Source organism: Conger conger, chromosome 5 (genome assembly GCF_963514075.1).
Source record: "Conger conger chromosome 5, fConCon1.1, whole genome shotgun sequence".
Lineage (NCBI taxonomy): Eukaryota > Metazoa > Chordata > Actinopteri > Anguilliformes > Congridae > Conger > Conger conger.
In genome coordinates, this window is record NC_083764.1 from 11,163,151 (window position 1) to 11,179,923 (window position 16,773).

Consider the following 16,773-nt stretch of genomic DNA (forward strand, 5'->3'; position numbering starts at 1 on the left):
GTATGCTATTCTCTAAAGAAATCCCCACATAGAGAGTTCATGACTCTTGTAACATACTGAAACAGACTATGTGCAGTATTACATTCTTTATGAACATAAATAATAAATATGATTTTACACAACCACAATTCCACAATTTTTACCACTTGCTTACACATAGCATAGTGAATAGTCATAGCCATAAAACACAACCACAGTATTGAGTATTTTCTGACTTGGGAATCAATATATAAAATACATTTCCATGCAGGAACACTGATATTCTAAAACAAATTAAAATAATTGAATTAATAACTTGCACATCTCACTTCTCACTGGTTTTTATTATTTCCACAGAGCTTATGAAAGTACTCTATTATGTGCACAAATTACAATGACAGATCCATTTTACTTGAAATAATATGATGCAACTATGGCAATGAAATAAACTTTCATATAAATGTAAATTAAATTATGAAAATGTCTGTTGAAATGTTTGTAAGTTATTTGATTGTTTAATAGTTACGCAACATTTGTTGTCAAATTAGAACACTGATTTCTCTCTTTCTTTATCTCCCTCTGTCTCTCTCCCTTTCTCTCTCTCACTCCCTCTGTATCTCTCTCTCTCTCACTCCCTCTGTCTCTCTCTGTATCTCTCTTTCTCTCACTCCCTCTGTCTCTCTCTCTCTCTCTCTCTCTCTCTCTCTCTCTCTCTCTCTCTCTCTCTCTCTCTCTCTCTTAATTTATTCTCCAGGACAGACCACTTTACAAATTGATTAGGTTAGTTGCATTCACCACAAATGAATTACAAGTGATTGAGATAATGATAGGCAATGATGCATGGCCAACCAAATGCACTCTGCAAGGCTTATCTACGTAGAGATGTTACTTTGCAGAAGCTCAACCCAGAACAACATTTTCAGTTGTCACTGCAAATGTGTCTGACCTTCACCGAGGTTTGGTGTGAAAACTATTGAGCGGTCTCCCATTATTCATGGGTTTGTGAGTCTTATCCTCGTCAGGGACTCGAGAAGCACACAAAACACAAGCCCTATCCTCTATCCCTGCTCTGTCTCCTGACTGAGATTCATTGTTGCGCCCTAGTGTGTCAATGTAAGGTGCTCTTAGTCAATAAATAATGACAGCATATTCAAATAAAAAATTAGAGGATATGTGTAGGAATGATACTTTGCTCAAATTTTGTGGTGATACAGGTGTGGTAACCCCTTCAATTATCACAATGGGACAGTACAAGACACAGTATATGACTGTAGCATGGCATCTCAATCAGTTGATGGGTTCAAATGAGCTTTACTTACCACTTCGTAATTGTGTTGCACATTTCTTTACATTACATTACATTACATGGCATTTAGCAGACGCTCTTATCCAGAGCGAGTACAATGAAGTGCAGATCAAACACAAGTATAAGTGCGAAGAGGACCTGAGAGGACAGTACAGTTCCGAGTCCTAGTGTGAACATACAGATAATCAGAACCCTTGAAGAGTACAATCAACTTCCAAACTAGCATACCACAGTTGGCAGCTAGAATACCCTGAGTACAACAATACAACAGCCAATAAAAAACAACAATATCTATACAAGTAACAATATCTTTACAATCTATACATAAGTGCCATTACAGTCTAAGGCTAATCATGGTGGTGAGTTAGGGAGGGAAAGGTGTAGCCTGAAGAGATAAGTCTTCAGTCTGCGCTTGAAGGAGGTCAGGGACTCTGCTGTTCTGACATCCACCAGGAGGTCATTCCACCACCGTGGGACCAGGACAGACAGCAGTCGTGAGCGTGAAGTGCAGGCGTGGTGAGGGGGAGGAGCCAGATGGCACGAAGTGGCCAGTGGGGTCTTGCTGGTGTATAGGTCTTCATAAGGGATTGAATATATACAAGGGCTGATCCCTTAACTGCCTGGTATGCGAGCACCAAAGTTTTAAATTTGATGCGAGCCATAACAGGCAGCCAGTGGAGGTTGCTGAGCAGGGGGGTGACATGTGAATGTCTGGGAACATTGAATACCAGACGGGCTGCAGCATTCTGGATCAGTTGTAGGGGTCTGATGGCAGATGCTGGAAGGCCAGCCAGCTGAGAATTGCAATAGTCCAGGCGGGACAGGACCATTGCTTGAACAAGGAGCTGAGTGGAGTAAGTGGTAAGAAAAGGTCGGATTCTCCGGATGTTGTACAGGAAGAACCTGTACGCCCGGGTCACCGTAGCGATGTTCTCGGAGAAGGACAGCCTGTTGTCCATCACCTCTTCAAGGTTTCTTGCACTAGGGATGAGGTCATTGTGGTATCCCCTAGTGAGATGGGAAAATCTGAGAAGGGAGAGGTTAGAGCAGGGATGAAGATTACCTCCGTCTTACTTGGGTTGAGCTTTAAATGGTGGTTGCCCATCCAGCTCTGGATGTCTCTCAGGCAGGCGGAAATACGGGTAAATGGTAAAATGGTAAATGGCAGGCAGGCGCCTTTATCCAAAGCGCTGTACAATTGATGCTTCTCCATTCACCCATTCATACACACACTCACACACCGACGGCGATTGGCTGCCATGCAAGGCCCCGACCAGCTCGTCAGGAGCATTTGGGGGTTAGGTGTCTCGCTCAGGGACACTTCGACACAGCCCGGGCAGGGGATCGAACCGGCAACCCTCCGACTGCCAGATGACTGCTCTTACTGCCTGAGCCATGTCACCCCTGTACAGGCGACCTGTGAGACCTGTGTGTCTGACCTGTGTGTCTGATGGGGGAAAGGAGAGAAAGAGTTGGGTGTCATCGGCATAACAATGATATGAGATGCCATCAGCAGAGATAATGGGGCCAAGGGATCTTGTGTAAATGGAGAAGAGGAGGGGTCCGAGGACTGAGCCCTGGGGGACTCCTGTAACAAGGGGGCGAGGGGTTGACACTCTTCCAGCCCAAGACACCTGGGAGGACCGGCCAGAGAGATAACATTTAATCCACTCTTGCTGTGCCACAGATCCCTGTAGATGCCAGGGAGGCTAAGAGGATGGAGTGGTTGACTGTGTTGAACGCCGCAGAGAGGTCATTTTGCATTGCAAAGCTCTCTAAAACGGATCACTCACCCTAATGCTTTCTAACGAAACTGCATCACATTTAAAATTGAACTTGAATTCATAATTAGGTTAACCACAGCCCTGTTAGCCCCATTAGGCAGTGCAATTAGCAAGTCCAACGCAAATGCTCACTTGATGTTTTACGCATGCCCGAGTATTCATTCTGCTATGCGAATGCAGCGATATTCCTAAACTGTCCCTAACCTGAATATGACATATTACACCTTGTTGCACCTGTAAAACCTGTACAAGAAGATAACCTTGTTTTAAATTAGTCCGGTACTGAAAATGACCTACCAATGCATTTACATAACAAGTAGTTCTAGTGTATATAATGTACTGTATATAAGTATTTAAATAAGTATTCTATGGGTATTACAGTATTACGATCGGCATTACAGTTATGCAGGATTGGAAGTACGAAATTGCTGGGCATGCTCCACCTTAGCAATTCACAGCACTGGAAAAAAGAAAGCTGCAAGTAGTCTCTTCTTCCAGTTCTGACCTCGAGTGGCCATGCATTAATGATATTCTGGTCCCGCAATATCGATGACTGTCAAACGCAGTGGGGAGGCCCATCCTGTGGGTCATGTCAACTGTCAATCCAACTAGATTCTCACTCAAGTGTGGTTTAACTCTGCTCAGACGGGTAATTCTGGAAGTGGCTTCTAATAACACCATGGTTAATTATTACTGCTTCTGATGAATTACAATTAGATTTGTTTCAGGGAGAACTTTCAGGGCTAAAGCTCAGACAATGTCAATGTCCGGTGTAAAATGCTGGCCTACAATTGAGTAGAATATACATGTTGGCCAATTACGACTGATAGAGGAAAGTTAAAGAAAGGGCAATAAAGGTTAATTAAAATAGAAGGAGAAGGTCAGCTTGCATACAGAGATTTATGTCAATAGTCTCTTATTTCTCAGCCTTCTAATGACTTCATTGACTGTCATTGGCACAACTCTGGGCCTCATGTCGACAAATGCCAATAACAGACTCCAAATGCAACGCAAAAGCCTAGAGTCAAGACTAGATAATGGCTGCTTTCTTATACCTGCACAGTTTATTTCAAATCCAATGTGCTGGACTACAGAGCCAAAATAACTTATTTGTAATGTTTCTGTGTCCGTCCTGTTTGTATGAATGTTTATTCTTGTTATTTATTCATTATCATACATCCTTGGTTATTTTTTTCCATTACAGTTTCTCATTTGTGATCCCCTGTTATGTCTGCGTCTAAATGTTTACCAACCGAGTCACTCCCCTGTCTGAGTGTCCCACTATTCGGGTGTTTACGGTAGTTTCGGGTTTTCAACATTCCTTCCAACCTCGCTATTCTTACTTCCTGCTTCTCTTGGTAGTTAAATGTTGTAAAGCACTATTCTTACTAACTACTACTAATCAAGATATTGTACAGTACTAATCCGATTAATACACTTACTATCTGTCTAACTAACTAACTAACTAACTAACTAACAGTCACTTTTATTGGGTAGTTAGAAGTATTCACATAACGAATTCACTAACGCAATCTCTTAGTGTTTCTGCACTGTTCTATAACTCCGCCTCCCTATGCTATCCCTGATTACTCGCTTAGTTTCAGCGAAGTGTTCGCACCTATCTCTGACTATCACTACGTCTTCAATCTATGCAAATCTACTCCCTAATCCGGAGCCGTATGTTTTACATGTTTGGTTACTTGCATCCAGTCTGCGTTTTCGTCTCCCTCCTGTTATGATGTTATTACCCTATTATGTTTCCCCACCTGTTGTCTATTTGTTTAGCCCACCTTCTCCCCAGCCCGCCTAGATTGTCACCTTCCCTCATGTATTTAAACCTCAGTCTCCATTTCACCCATTGTCAGAACGTTGATCATTTATAGAGCCGAATTCCTTGTACGCCTATATATTGAGATTCCTGAAGACACCCCTTTGACTTTAATTTTCGAGCTTGCCTTGCCCTCTTGTTTTGTTTGCCCATCTGCTTTCCTGGTTTTCGATTATCTGCTTTGTTTTAGTGACTTCGATTTTTGCCTTCGCCCCTTTGTACTTTCGCCCTTTGATTTACTGGATTTTTGACCTTTTTGCCTGTTTACTCTACTATTTTTTTGCTTTCTGTTTTTGGCATTGTCTTGGATCTCTTGGCTTTCGAACTCGGAATAAATAACATTTTTGGATTATCCTCTGGTCTGCGTCTGGGTCCTCAGTGCCGTACATAACATCATTAGTAATTATACCAAATGTCCAAATACATATGAACTGCTTTGTATCTACCTATCAGGGCTCAGTGAGTGAAATTATAAACTTGTATTTAACTGAATCCAGCATCATACATCTGCAGTCACAATCGGACAGATACCTTGGCCAGAAAACTCTATTGTTACTACCCAGTGACTGATGTGAAAATGTCCCATTGTGTACAATGTGCATCATCTGCCACAGCATCACTGCCCTTGCCCATTTGGAGATTTAGCAATATACATTTTTGTCAGTTCACTTCTCCCCTTTTGTCGTTCTGTCAAAACAAGAAGGGCAACCTGTCTGAACCGCGACAGAGTCCCATAGTACAGCCAATCATTTCCACCGAGCTGTGGTCATAATCAGGAGATTGCATCTGGCAACAGCCTGGTCATTAGTGAATGAAATGGATGGTGCTTAATACAATGAGTGTGGAAAGAGTGCATACACTTCCTGCAAGTAGGACAAACACAGATAATGTGATCCACAGAGTATCATGTCATGTCCAATTCATCCAGTTTTATAGGGATCGGCAACAGGGTTGGGGTGAATTCCATTTTAATGCAGCAAATTCAGGAAACTAATTAAAATTCATTTTATCAACAGAAAAACATAACTGAATGACACAGTCCAGCTTCAAACATTTTGTTGTTCTATTTTATCCTATGTAAAACCTTTGCTGAAATCAGGGCTATTCAACGTGGTTCCTGGGGGACCCCTGCAAGTGCTGGTTTTCGTTCGAACCACAATTTCAATCCCAGAATTTTAGCTTTTAATAATTATAGCATTTTTCTCAATTAAATGCTTTGTAGCCATATTATGCGAGGCATAATGACAATGCATGCTGTTATTAAGTCCCATGTTCATGTTGTGCATATTGTGCTATATGGCCAACAACTGCATAAAAAATATATGAAATATGAAACTGATGAAATTCAGGACTGAGGTGCCTCAATATGATCCTAATCAGGTTGCCAAACATACATAGTATGTGTTTAAGTTATTTCATAGGCTAATTATTTCCCTTAAACCTAACATTGTCATTCGCTCTGTCTTTGAAGTTTTAATTATCCAACAAATGTCTATTGAATCACCTCAGGTTGTTACAATTATGGGAATGCACTTGTGGTTGGAACAAAAGCCAGCGTACGCATACAGAAGGCAGCAGTCTTTCACCTGGTTATTTCTCTTAAAGGTACAGTGGGTAATTTTAGACTTCTAACGGTCAAGAGAAGAATAGCAGCAACAAGCTCCTTCAAACCACAACACTGTTTATCCCTCCCCCTTCTCTGTGAACGCACTGTGCAACGCACTGAACGCAATTTTCAACCACTGAGCTTGAATTATTGTATAGCTATACAATGTTTTGGTACAGAGTATTGGGCTGTAAACTGTATATTTTGAAACCCGGACTATAAACACAGGCAGAGGGTAGTCAACATGCCAGTGAGCCTTTTTCAATGATAGGATGGTATTTACAATGGTCTTGTAACAATGTTAAAAAAAAATCTCAGCTATTGTACCTTTAATTCACGTCCTGGCCCCTGATATGCAGCATTCTCCACTTCTTCCTACTAACAATAACTGCCATTTCTGCAGCTTTGCTTATCACCATTCAGTTCATTCTCAGCACTGCTACCTATTTCTAGGAACTTGTTGCATTTGCTCTTGAAATAAACCAACATTTGGTTTGAAACCATAAGACTCAAAGACTCATCATTTGAAAGATGACTTGTCCATTAAGATAAAAGCATTTTAACACATCCCTGCAGTGCACCAGCATGTAAGGTTATGGATTTTGGCAGTTTACAGGTTCAGACTTACTATATTCAGAAAGTCCCATAACCAAAGGAGAAAGGGCTGTTCATGTCTAACTCCATCAATATGATGAACAATTCCTGCGACATGGTCATGTTGTAAGCTGAACTAAATTAGTCAAACACAATTGAATGTGAAACCGAAACCCTAAACTAGAGTAACATCAACTAACCCTATTTCTGCCATATAATATCCAGGAATACTGCACTAGGAATGATTTAGCTTGTGACATATTATTACATTTATTATATAATCCTCTTATATTTGACCAGTCACATATTATGTATTACATCTTATGGCTGTGAGTTGCAATAAACTACATTGAGGTATCATAACCAACAGCTGAGAGATATAAAAGTGGTAGTGTACAATGAAAGAAAAACTTTTTGCTACTTAGTTTATATGAAATAATCTTCAGCAGATGATGAATATTTATGAAACAGTCTTTGCTCAATTATACGGTATTGTGTATGATTATGGTGAACAAATGAAAGCTTTAGAATAAATACAGTAGAATGTTTCACCTCCTACATATTATGAGGTGCACACATACACATGCACACACACACACACACACACACACACACACACACACACACACTTTATTATATACGTAAGGTCCTGCCAACAATGAAACATTTTGTTATTTGGCAGATGCTTTAAACTGTTAGTGACTTACAAAAGTGCATTTCTCATGGTAAGCTAATACCACTAGCGCTACAGTTAGGAATATTCACACTCCATCACCAGGGTGCATGTCTCAGGCTGAACAAATGTTGAAAATAAATGTCAAATGCACATTGTTTGTGTATAACAAAATAAATAAGTTAATAAAAATAAATGTTGAAAAATCCATAAAGAACTTTATGTGACATTTTAAACACACAGTATTCAGTGCAGTATTCTGTTTCTTTAATCAAAAACATAATTTGTGGCTCACCTTGTATTCATAGAAAATCCATTGCTGCATACATAGGCCTACTGTAGAATTTTATCACAGAGGGACCATTTTCAGAAAACGAGTGTGTGTACCATTCCATAAAGCAAACAAACATAATCATATCAATTTTGTATTCTGTGGTAATGTCTGTAATGATAATGGAACATAAAGTCATCACGGAGCAAGAACAACAAATATTTAATCAATTTTGTTTTTTTACAGCACCCAATAATCCCTTTCATCTGGAGACTCTGTCTCCATCGAAGCCATTAAAGAGGAAGCCATGCCCCATCTAGGAAGGTGACTTAGTTATTTCATTACCAATTGTGCTGCACTACACCAGAAATTCACACAGTGGCTATTATGCTAAATGTTTGATAGTGGCCATATGACAAAAAAAAAACCAAAACACAAGAGTCTTGTTTTATGGACAGAAATACAGGATGACATCTTGGTTCCAAAGTGAATTTTCTTGTCTTGCAAACATTCTTAATCATAGTAATGGTGCGGAAATAATGGAAAAAGAACCACCACTCACATCAAAATGACTGCCTTTTCGCTAAACAAGGCTGCTCTATTTTTACATTTTCTTCCCTGATTAGCAAACATGTACAACGCAAGATTGCAACGCGAGGTTACCCTTTTCACGTGACCTTCTGCCCCCAGGGTGCTGTTGAGGGCAGAAATATAACTAACCAACAGATTCACTGGAGGTCAAGAGGATGCAATATCAGCACAAAGGCAAAGGCATTGGTTGTTATTATTTAATGGAGCCCAAAAACAAACACCAACAAACAAACAAACAAACAAACAAATAAATAAATTAAATTGAAGCCCCTGGCTTAGCATAATTAAGCTGCTGCCGGTGTGCCTGAAAACTTCAAAAAGCTGACAGTTGAGGCAGTTTAATAAGAACATTAAATTAAGCCATCTGTACAAATGGATTCCCAATAACTGCTGGGAATATCACAGGCCTTAAAAGGGTAAGTGCCCCCAAAGAAAGCCATGAGTCACTTTTTTGTACGTACAATTTCAAATTGTGTTTGTCTGCCACAGATGGATTTGTCATAGTGCTTCTAATGCTAATCAAAATGTTGACATGAAAAGCAGCTCGATAAATGAAATAATTTAGTCAGCAATGCAGACAGAAATGCGCAAAAGCAATCAATTGTGCTCTGAGTTACTTTAAACAAAACTTTTTACAGTGTAGATATCTGCTGTACAAATTCACACCTGACAAAAAGCTGTTTTTTTCAGCAAGCACTCTAATGACTAAATGGATACATACCATAATAAAATAAATGACCATTACTGTATTCATGTTGTAGGCCTCCACAGCAGACAACAACAAATCAGGGGTTCCTGTAGGAATTAGTCCCCATTGTGGTTCATGCCATCTCATTGTATGTTTACAATTTCTCTTGTCCTGGTGGGCCGTTTCTGGGATGGAAAACTTCCTCCCAATATAGTTTGGTGAGACTAAACAGCTTAATGTCCAGCTATGTCCAGATGTAAAAAGGTTCAGCTGGATTTCCAAGTACTTGGACAAGGCAGAATCCAAACTGTGTCATGGTACAGCCATGTCTTACAGTGACTTACTGTACCAATGTACGGTTCACCATTCTCCTGCCATTTTCTGTGCCCAAGGCACTGGCCTCAGAACTGGAGTTGATTCCCAGGCGCTGCACTGCGGTTGCCCACTTCTCCTCAGTAATTAGGATGGGTATATCTCATCTGATCTCATCTTACACGCTATCTTCGCTCATATGTTCCACAGGATCTTAGCATGATTGTAATTCTCCAGGAGAAATTCTGTCACAGATGACTTCAGCACAAGGGACACTGATTACAGTGATGCAGAAAATTATGCAAAAATTGCATAACTGTACTCACTGATTACGATTTAGAATGCCAAATTATCAGTTTATCTCTGTTCCCCTGCTTAAATATTCCAAAATTCAGAGGAATATAGATTGCTTAAAACTGTTTTTTATACTTATTCATTCAGATTCAGCTTCTAGCTTTGAGCCAATCAAAGCTTAGAATCTTTCAGTCTGATACTTTCATCAAATGTCAGTTATTAGCATGGAAATACTTTTTGTTATGTCATTTGGCGATACATCATGCCAAACTCCTGAGTGAGTGGTTGACAAATGTTAAGCTTTGCATAAATGCAATGCAAAACAATAATATTGGATTGGAAAGTTATAATGCTCAATATCTCAAAATGATACTGGATGCAGATAGCAAATTGGTCTCCAAACATACATACGCATCTTGGCTGTCACTTTATAGCAGGAGCCTGAAAAGACCCTTTTGTGTATTGATGTTGACTGAAAGAAACTGACCAAAGAAAAGACCAGCAGTGTTTTAATGGTGTGGTCAAAAGTGAAAACACAGCAGGTTGCACAAATTAGATGGCAGATAAATATATATAATCTCTGTTATTCTAACATGGTTGCCTACATAGTACAAAGTTCTAACAAAACCACCCACACTGTAGGCAACTGCACAATAGCAGTAATAACAACAAATAATCAGTGCAGTATTCACTTTCTTATATGATAAAACTATACACTGTATACATGTATGTCATGTAATGTAATGTAATGTAATGTAATTCAATGCAATGTAATGTAATGTAATGTAATGTAATGTAATGCAATGGAATGTAATGTAAGGTAATGTATGCATATACCAGCTGGAAACTCACCAGCTTCTATTTATTTTCATTGATTGCAATTGACACCCCATAAATAACCATTGATTCATTTGGTGAGTAATCAACACCAATTGGTATGTAATTACTTTTCTTTAATATAATGACATACATTTTATTCTGTTTAATTTTGGTTAAGGAATTTAGTGAGACTGTCCTCTCAGAAGTCACCAGTAGGAAATGTTTTTTGTGGGGAATCTCAAAAAAGATTTCTCCCATAAACGGTATATGGACTGCCTTTATATAGCACTTTTATCTGAATGCCTCACATTCACCCATTCACATACATTTACGTTTACATTTTTGTAATTTAGCAGACACACTCACTCACATGCCAATGGTGAAAGGCTACCATGCAAGCCACCAATCTGGGGTGAGTTTCCTGAAGCAGTCGTAGCGATAAGAATGTCTTGAAGTATCTCTTTTATGAGTGTTTTTTGAAACATATCGCAAGTCAAGTCGTATGATACATTTTTTTTTTCTTCATAATATCCTGGGACTATTCGTGAGATTCTAACTGTCCCATGTTAAACCCCTTTCAGGTTTCATAGTGCAAATTGTTAGCACGAACGTCATGATGTCATTTTGATTCCGTATTGTAAACACCCCTCTAGAGTTAACTGAAGGGAAGGCTATCTTCAAGTAACTCTTGAAAAACTCTCCTCACATCATGTTTTGAGAAACATGTTTTTTTTTGACATGTTGCAATCGGGAAGTTCACCCGTGCTCGTTCGGAGCAATTAGGGCTTAGGTGCCTTGCTCAGGGACAAAAATTACTCTGGGACACCATGAAAAATCTCTGTTAACAATAACTATTGGACTTGCGGCCACGTGGTTCCAAAACTGATTTGCAGTGGGCTTCATGATGTGATGAATACAGGTGTTATGCATGTTATGTGAAGAAATTTGTAGTGTATAAACCGATGGTCAGGATTTTTAGATACCTGTAAACATGCAATATTGCTCCAAATGATATCCCAGGGAATTCCATCATTACTAGCGGATCGATCTTAATCCAAAATTGATTGGATTGCGAGGGTTTTGTAAGAGGCTCTCAGGAGAACTGTGTAAAGGGAAATCTTTTGTCTTTCTAATACAGTTTGTGGCCCAGAGGGCAGACTATACCCGATGCAGTGAATTCATCACTGTAGCATAATGGGCTATGTTCAGTTAAGAGCTGTGGTACTGAAGCAAAGGTGTAGCTAATGGTTTTCAGCTGTGCAATTCTCAGCACTGACCCTCGACACCCCAACTGGATGCATAATGGAATAATATAAATAATATAAATCATTTATTTATTACAAATGAACTTTAATGAAACATGTGTGTGAAGCAGGCCTATTCGGGCTCTAAGCAGGTAGCATCGACAGAGACTAAAGCATTCTGTGTTTACGGCAATAGGCTGTTGCAAAACTGCACATTGGCATTCTTCTCCCTGCTAAGCCGTAGATAATAGAGAGAAAGAAATCCACCCGCAAATTGCAGAAAAAATGGGAGATTTAAATCCCAGTGATTAGCATGGAAAGCTTTTAGCTCTAATCTAAAAGATCACAAGATTCAGATCTTTATGGTATTCAATAAATAGGGTACTTCACCCCAAAGTACACCAGCGCCAAAGGCCCTCTTACAGATTTTGGAGATTGGATGTGTATAAGGAGTGACATACTGACTAAAGTCTATTTCAGCATTGTGCAATTTCTATCCATTGCAGATTAAAGTATGTATTCAGTTCACCCACGTCCTTGCATATCATTAAAAAAATCCATAACCAAAACACATGTTCTAAAAGCATCTGATGAGGCCAACATGTACCTGTCCCATCGGAGTCTGGTGTTGTGTATTCCAGGTTAACCATAACTTACACTGAGCTGGAGTATCTCAACAGTGTTTCCATATGTATGAAGCCAGGAGAGGCACGGATGAATAGATCTATAGAATAGTATTTTCTACCTGCACTGCAATGAACTGGATTTCATCAATAGCCAAGGTTTATTTAGGTTTGTTTTGGCAGACAGGACTTTGTTTCGTTCCCATTCTCCCCATTCTACACTTCATCTCCCTATCCTTTACCCTGTCACGGCCTGACACCAGGCCGGATCCTAACAATCTGAAGACAACAGAAACGGCATACGGTCACTTCTTTTTGAAAGGCACTACTACAGCACAGTATCACAGTGAACGCAGGAGATCATTAAAGGGGTCACTGTGTCTGTGTTGCTAAGGTAACCCTTGTAGTCTGAGTACTGCATAAGAGGCGCTTTTGTAAGTGGCAGAAAAATGTGTTTTGTCTTGCTCTTTGCAGCAGATGAGGAACATGATGTATGAATACAGACGTATGGCCATTCCACAAATGATCATTTTCAAACATATTATCCAGAAAGAGTAGAGGTACATAATTACTCAACACTGTTTGATATGTGGCAGTATAAACAAAACAAGTCTAATGTTTTATCAACATCAATGTACTATTCAACAGAATTCATCAGAGTATTTATCCAGGCTGTGGGGTAAATTTATTAATATCTGTACATATAACATAACATTAACATAAGTATAAAAAGTAATTTTCTTGCATAAATGGCCAATCTTCCATGGGTATAAATCACGATGATACTCCACTTAATTTTTGTGGGTATTATTCTATAATCTTGTAATAAGGTATTATAATGAATCTTTTCCCAACTTTGTAGCAGATAAAGGTTTATCATAGTACCCTCACCTCCAGATAAAAACCAGTATGCCAGCAACTAGAAGAAGGATTCTGGGTCTTTTATTGTCTTATCTAAAGTTCATTACTGGTGTCAAACGGTATTTCAGTAACAGACAACAGATGGCCGTTCTCTCGCATATGACATTGATATACTTGTTATAAATATCTTTCTACTAAAAACAAAAATGTGGCTGTCTCAAATGCTGAAATGGTCTCGGTCAAACTACACAAAATAAACAAATCGACAAATAAATAAAACCCCATTAAACTTTCAATGTGTGGTGTTTGAAAAGCATGTAGAAATGTGTTGGTGCCAGACAGTGTGAATTGAATATCTCGGAAATATCTCCTGGGAATTTGCAGAGGATGGTGCAAACAACAGAAAACATCCAGTGAGTAGCAGTTCTGCGGGCAAAAACGCCTTGTTAATGATAGAGGTCAGAGGAGAAGGGCCAGACTGGTTGAAGCTAACAGGAAGGTGACAGTAATTCAAATAACCACGCATTACAACAGTGGTATGAGAAGAGCATCTCTGACGACCTATGGACCAGTTACTGCAGCAGAAGACCTTCTATTTAGCATGCCCTGTATCCAAACTTTGGTGTTGTTCGGCCTCTAAGCAGGCCACGTTCATTTACATGATTTCAGATAAGTCCAGTAGCAATAATTGTCTTCAGAACACATTTTAGAAAATTCTAGTTTTTCCGACAAAATGAGGAATGAGGATATACTGCTTATAAATACTTGCAGGGTGAAATCAATTTAAATAAATCAGAAGAGAAAAAGCCGGTCTTCCTTCTTCTGTTTCACCATCACCATCAAAACTGCCATCACCTATACATATTTATTATAAGACATTCATTCAAATTGACCAGCAGTTCAAATGTGCATTGTTTGTCTGCTATTAAGGAGAAGTTCATCTTAAGCATTCGCAAACACAGGCATCTGCATTGTGAAATGGCTATGCTTCTATATTGTGAAAAGCGCTACAATTAACATCTGCCAGCTGGTCTCTCGTTGATTTTTACTGTCCGTTTACTCAACCGTGGCAAGCCAATGACCATGGTTGATGAATAATGAATGAGCCAAAAACTTTACAATTATAGTAAAATGGAGGGTTTACAATGTTTAATCATCACATAAAAAGTTAAAATAAATGAGTGTTGGTCCTGTCCCTACCATACAGATTTCTAAAAGCATGCTAAGGGTTTGTTTAAGCAGAGATTCTTATCAGTGGTAAGTGCATAAAAATCTGTTCAAAGTCAAAATCCCAAGAGCCAATACGCTTTCAGGTTGCCCTGCCATTTAAATTGTATTGTCACAAAAGTGGATGCAGGTCCCTTACATGACCGATTCATGAATTTTTATTAAAATGAATACAAAAGTAGTCTATGCATAAAAGTATTCATTTTCATATCAGGGGAAAAGTCAAAGTTATTCCTGATCTAGTTTCTTCCATTTTTGGAAAAGAATGTCCATGGGTTTAGATTGAAAAATGACACAAATGTGTTCCTGATTGTTATCTTAAATCCCATCAAGGCGATAGGTTCAGGGTGAAAATCAAGGAAGCCCCAGGCTATCTCATTGCTCTTCAAGTCATGTCATGATCTAAGTCACTAATTTCAGTCTGTAACAGGGCATATTGAGGATGGATTCTATTCAGCAAATTTGTGAAACTGTAAAAGAAATACATTAAGAAATAAAATAATTAAATAATTTAAAAATAATAATAAAAAAATAATGAAGACTATGACACTACAGGCCCAGTGATTGCATAATTATCGCAAACTAACATAGACTTAACTCTTTAGACTTGGCTTGAGGGATCTCCTCCTAGCATGTCTGCTTGGTTCAATAATGTTCCACACTTTGTTTAACCTCCCTGGTAAAAGCGAATTTAGCCTTAGGTTGTTACAGTACTTCTTCTTGGTTTTTTATCCTTCCCCAGGGTTAGTCAGGCCCTAGGACCACCCTGGAGCTATGTATATGTCCATATATTATTAGACCTGTACACCAGCTAGTAAATGAAACTATTTCATCAGCCAGTCATGTGGCAGCAATTAAATGCAAAAAAGCATGTAGAAATGTGATCTATGTGACTTTGACCGTGGAATGATTGTTGGTGCCAGACAGTGTGAATTGAATATCTCGGAAATATCTCCTGGGAGTTTCACACTCTCTAGAGTTTGCAGAGGATGGTGCAAACAACAGAAAACATCCAGTGAGTAGCAGTTCTGCGGGCAAAAACGCCTTGTTAATGAGAGAGGTCAGAGGAGAAGGGCCAGACTGGTTGAAGCTAACAGGAAGGTGACAGTAATTCAAATAACCACGCATTACAACAGTGGTATGAGAAGAGCATCTCTGATGACCTATGGATCGGTTACTGCAGCAGAAGACCTTCTATTTAGCATGCCCTGTATCCAAACTTTGGTGTTGTTGACTTGTCCTCTACTGTTTAGGTTATGTATGCAGATGTATGCAGTTTAATATGTCTTGGTATTATTCTCTAAGCATGTAGTGTATGACTAATGAGAAAATGTAAACATTTCAAATGAAATTATTGGAACAAAGTATTAACATAATCAAATTGAAGGTGGGAGTGCAGGAAAGACCAAAGGGAAAGGGACCATCGGGCATATGAAATCTCAGAAGACCCCCAGAAACTTGCCTCCAGGTAAAAGTCACAACAATTTCTGCCTGAGGAGCTGAAATTTCCCAGTGGTTCTTGTCTGGTTTGGCAGTGGAGCTCCTAAAGAAAAAAAAAAAAAAAACAACCTGCATGAGCGCTGAAAGTCAATAGAATGCCCTTTCCTCATGGTTCAACCTCACTGACACTGCCCCAGAATACATTACCATTAATACGACTGGGCATTGGTTTTGGCAATGAAAGCAATGAGAAACAAGAAAATTGCCACTATCTTCATTCAGCATTGCAACCTGTCATGAACCCAAAATATGAGACTTATAATAAATTGGAATTACAAAAACAAAACAAAAATCCATGATGATGATAGCATTTTAGCCTCTTATCACGATATCTTCCGTTATTTTCAGGGCTAGAAAAAGCATATAAAGTAAACCAATGCAGAGATTTTGCTTCAGTGATGGGTTGAGCATAAATCACCAATACATCTCCACAGTTCTTGTTGTTATGATAGAGGAACAATAATATTCTGAGTAGTCACAGCACTAATTCAAGAATAGAAAACAAAAACTGATTGAAGAAGCAGTTGATGTTTGAGCATATAACAGTCATAGCCACGATGCATTCTTACTGTA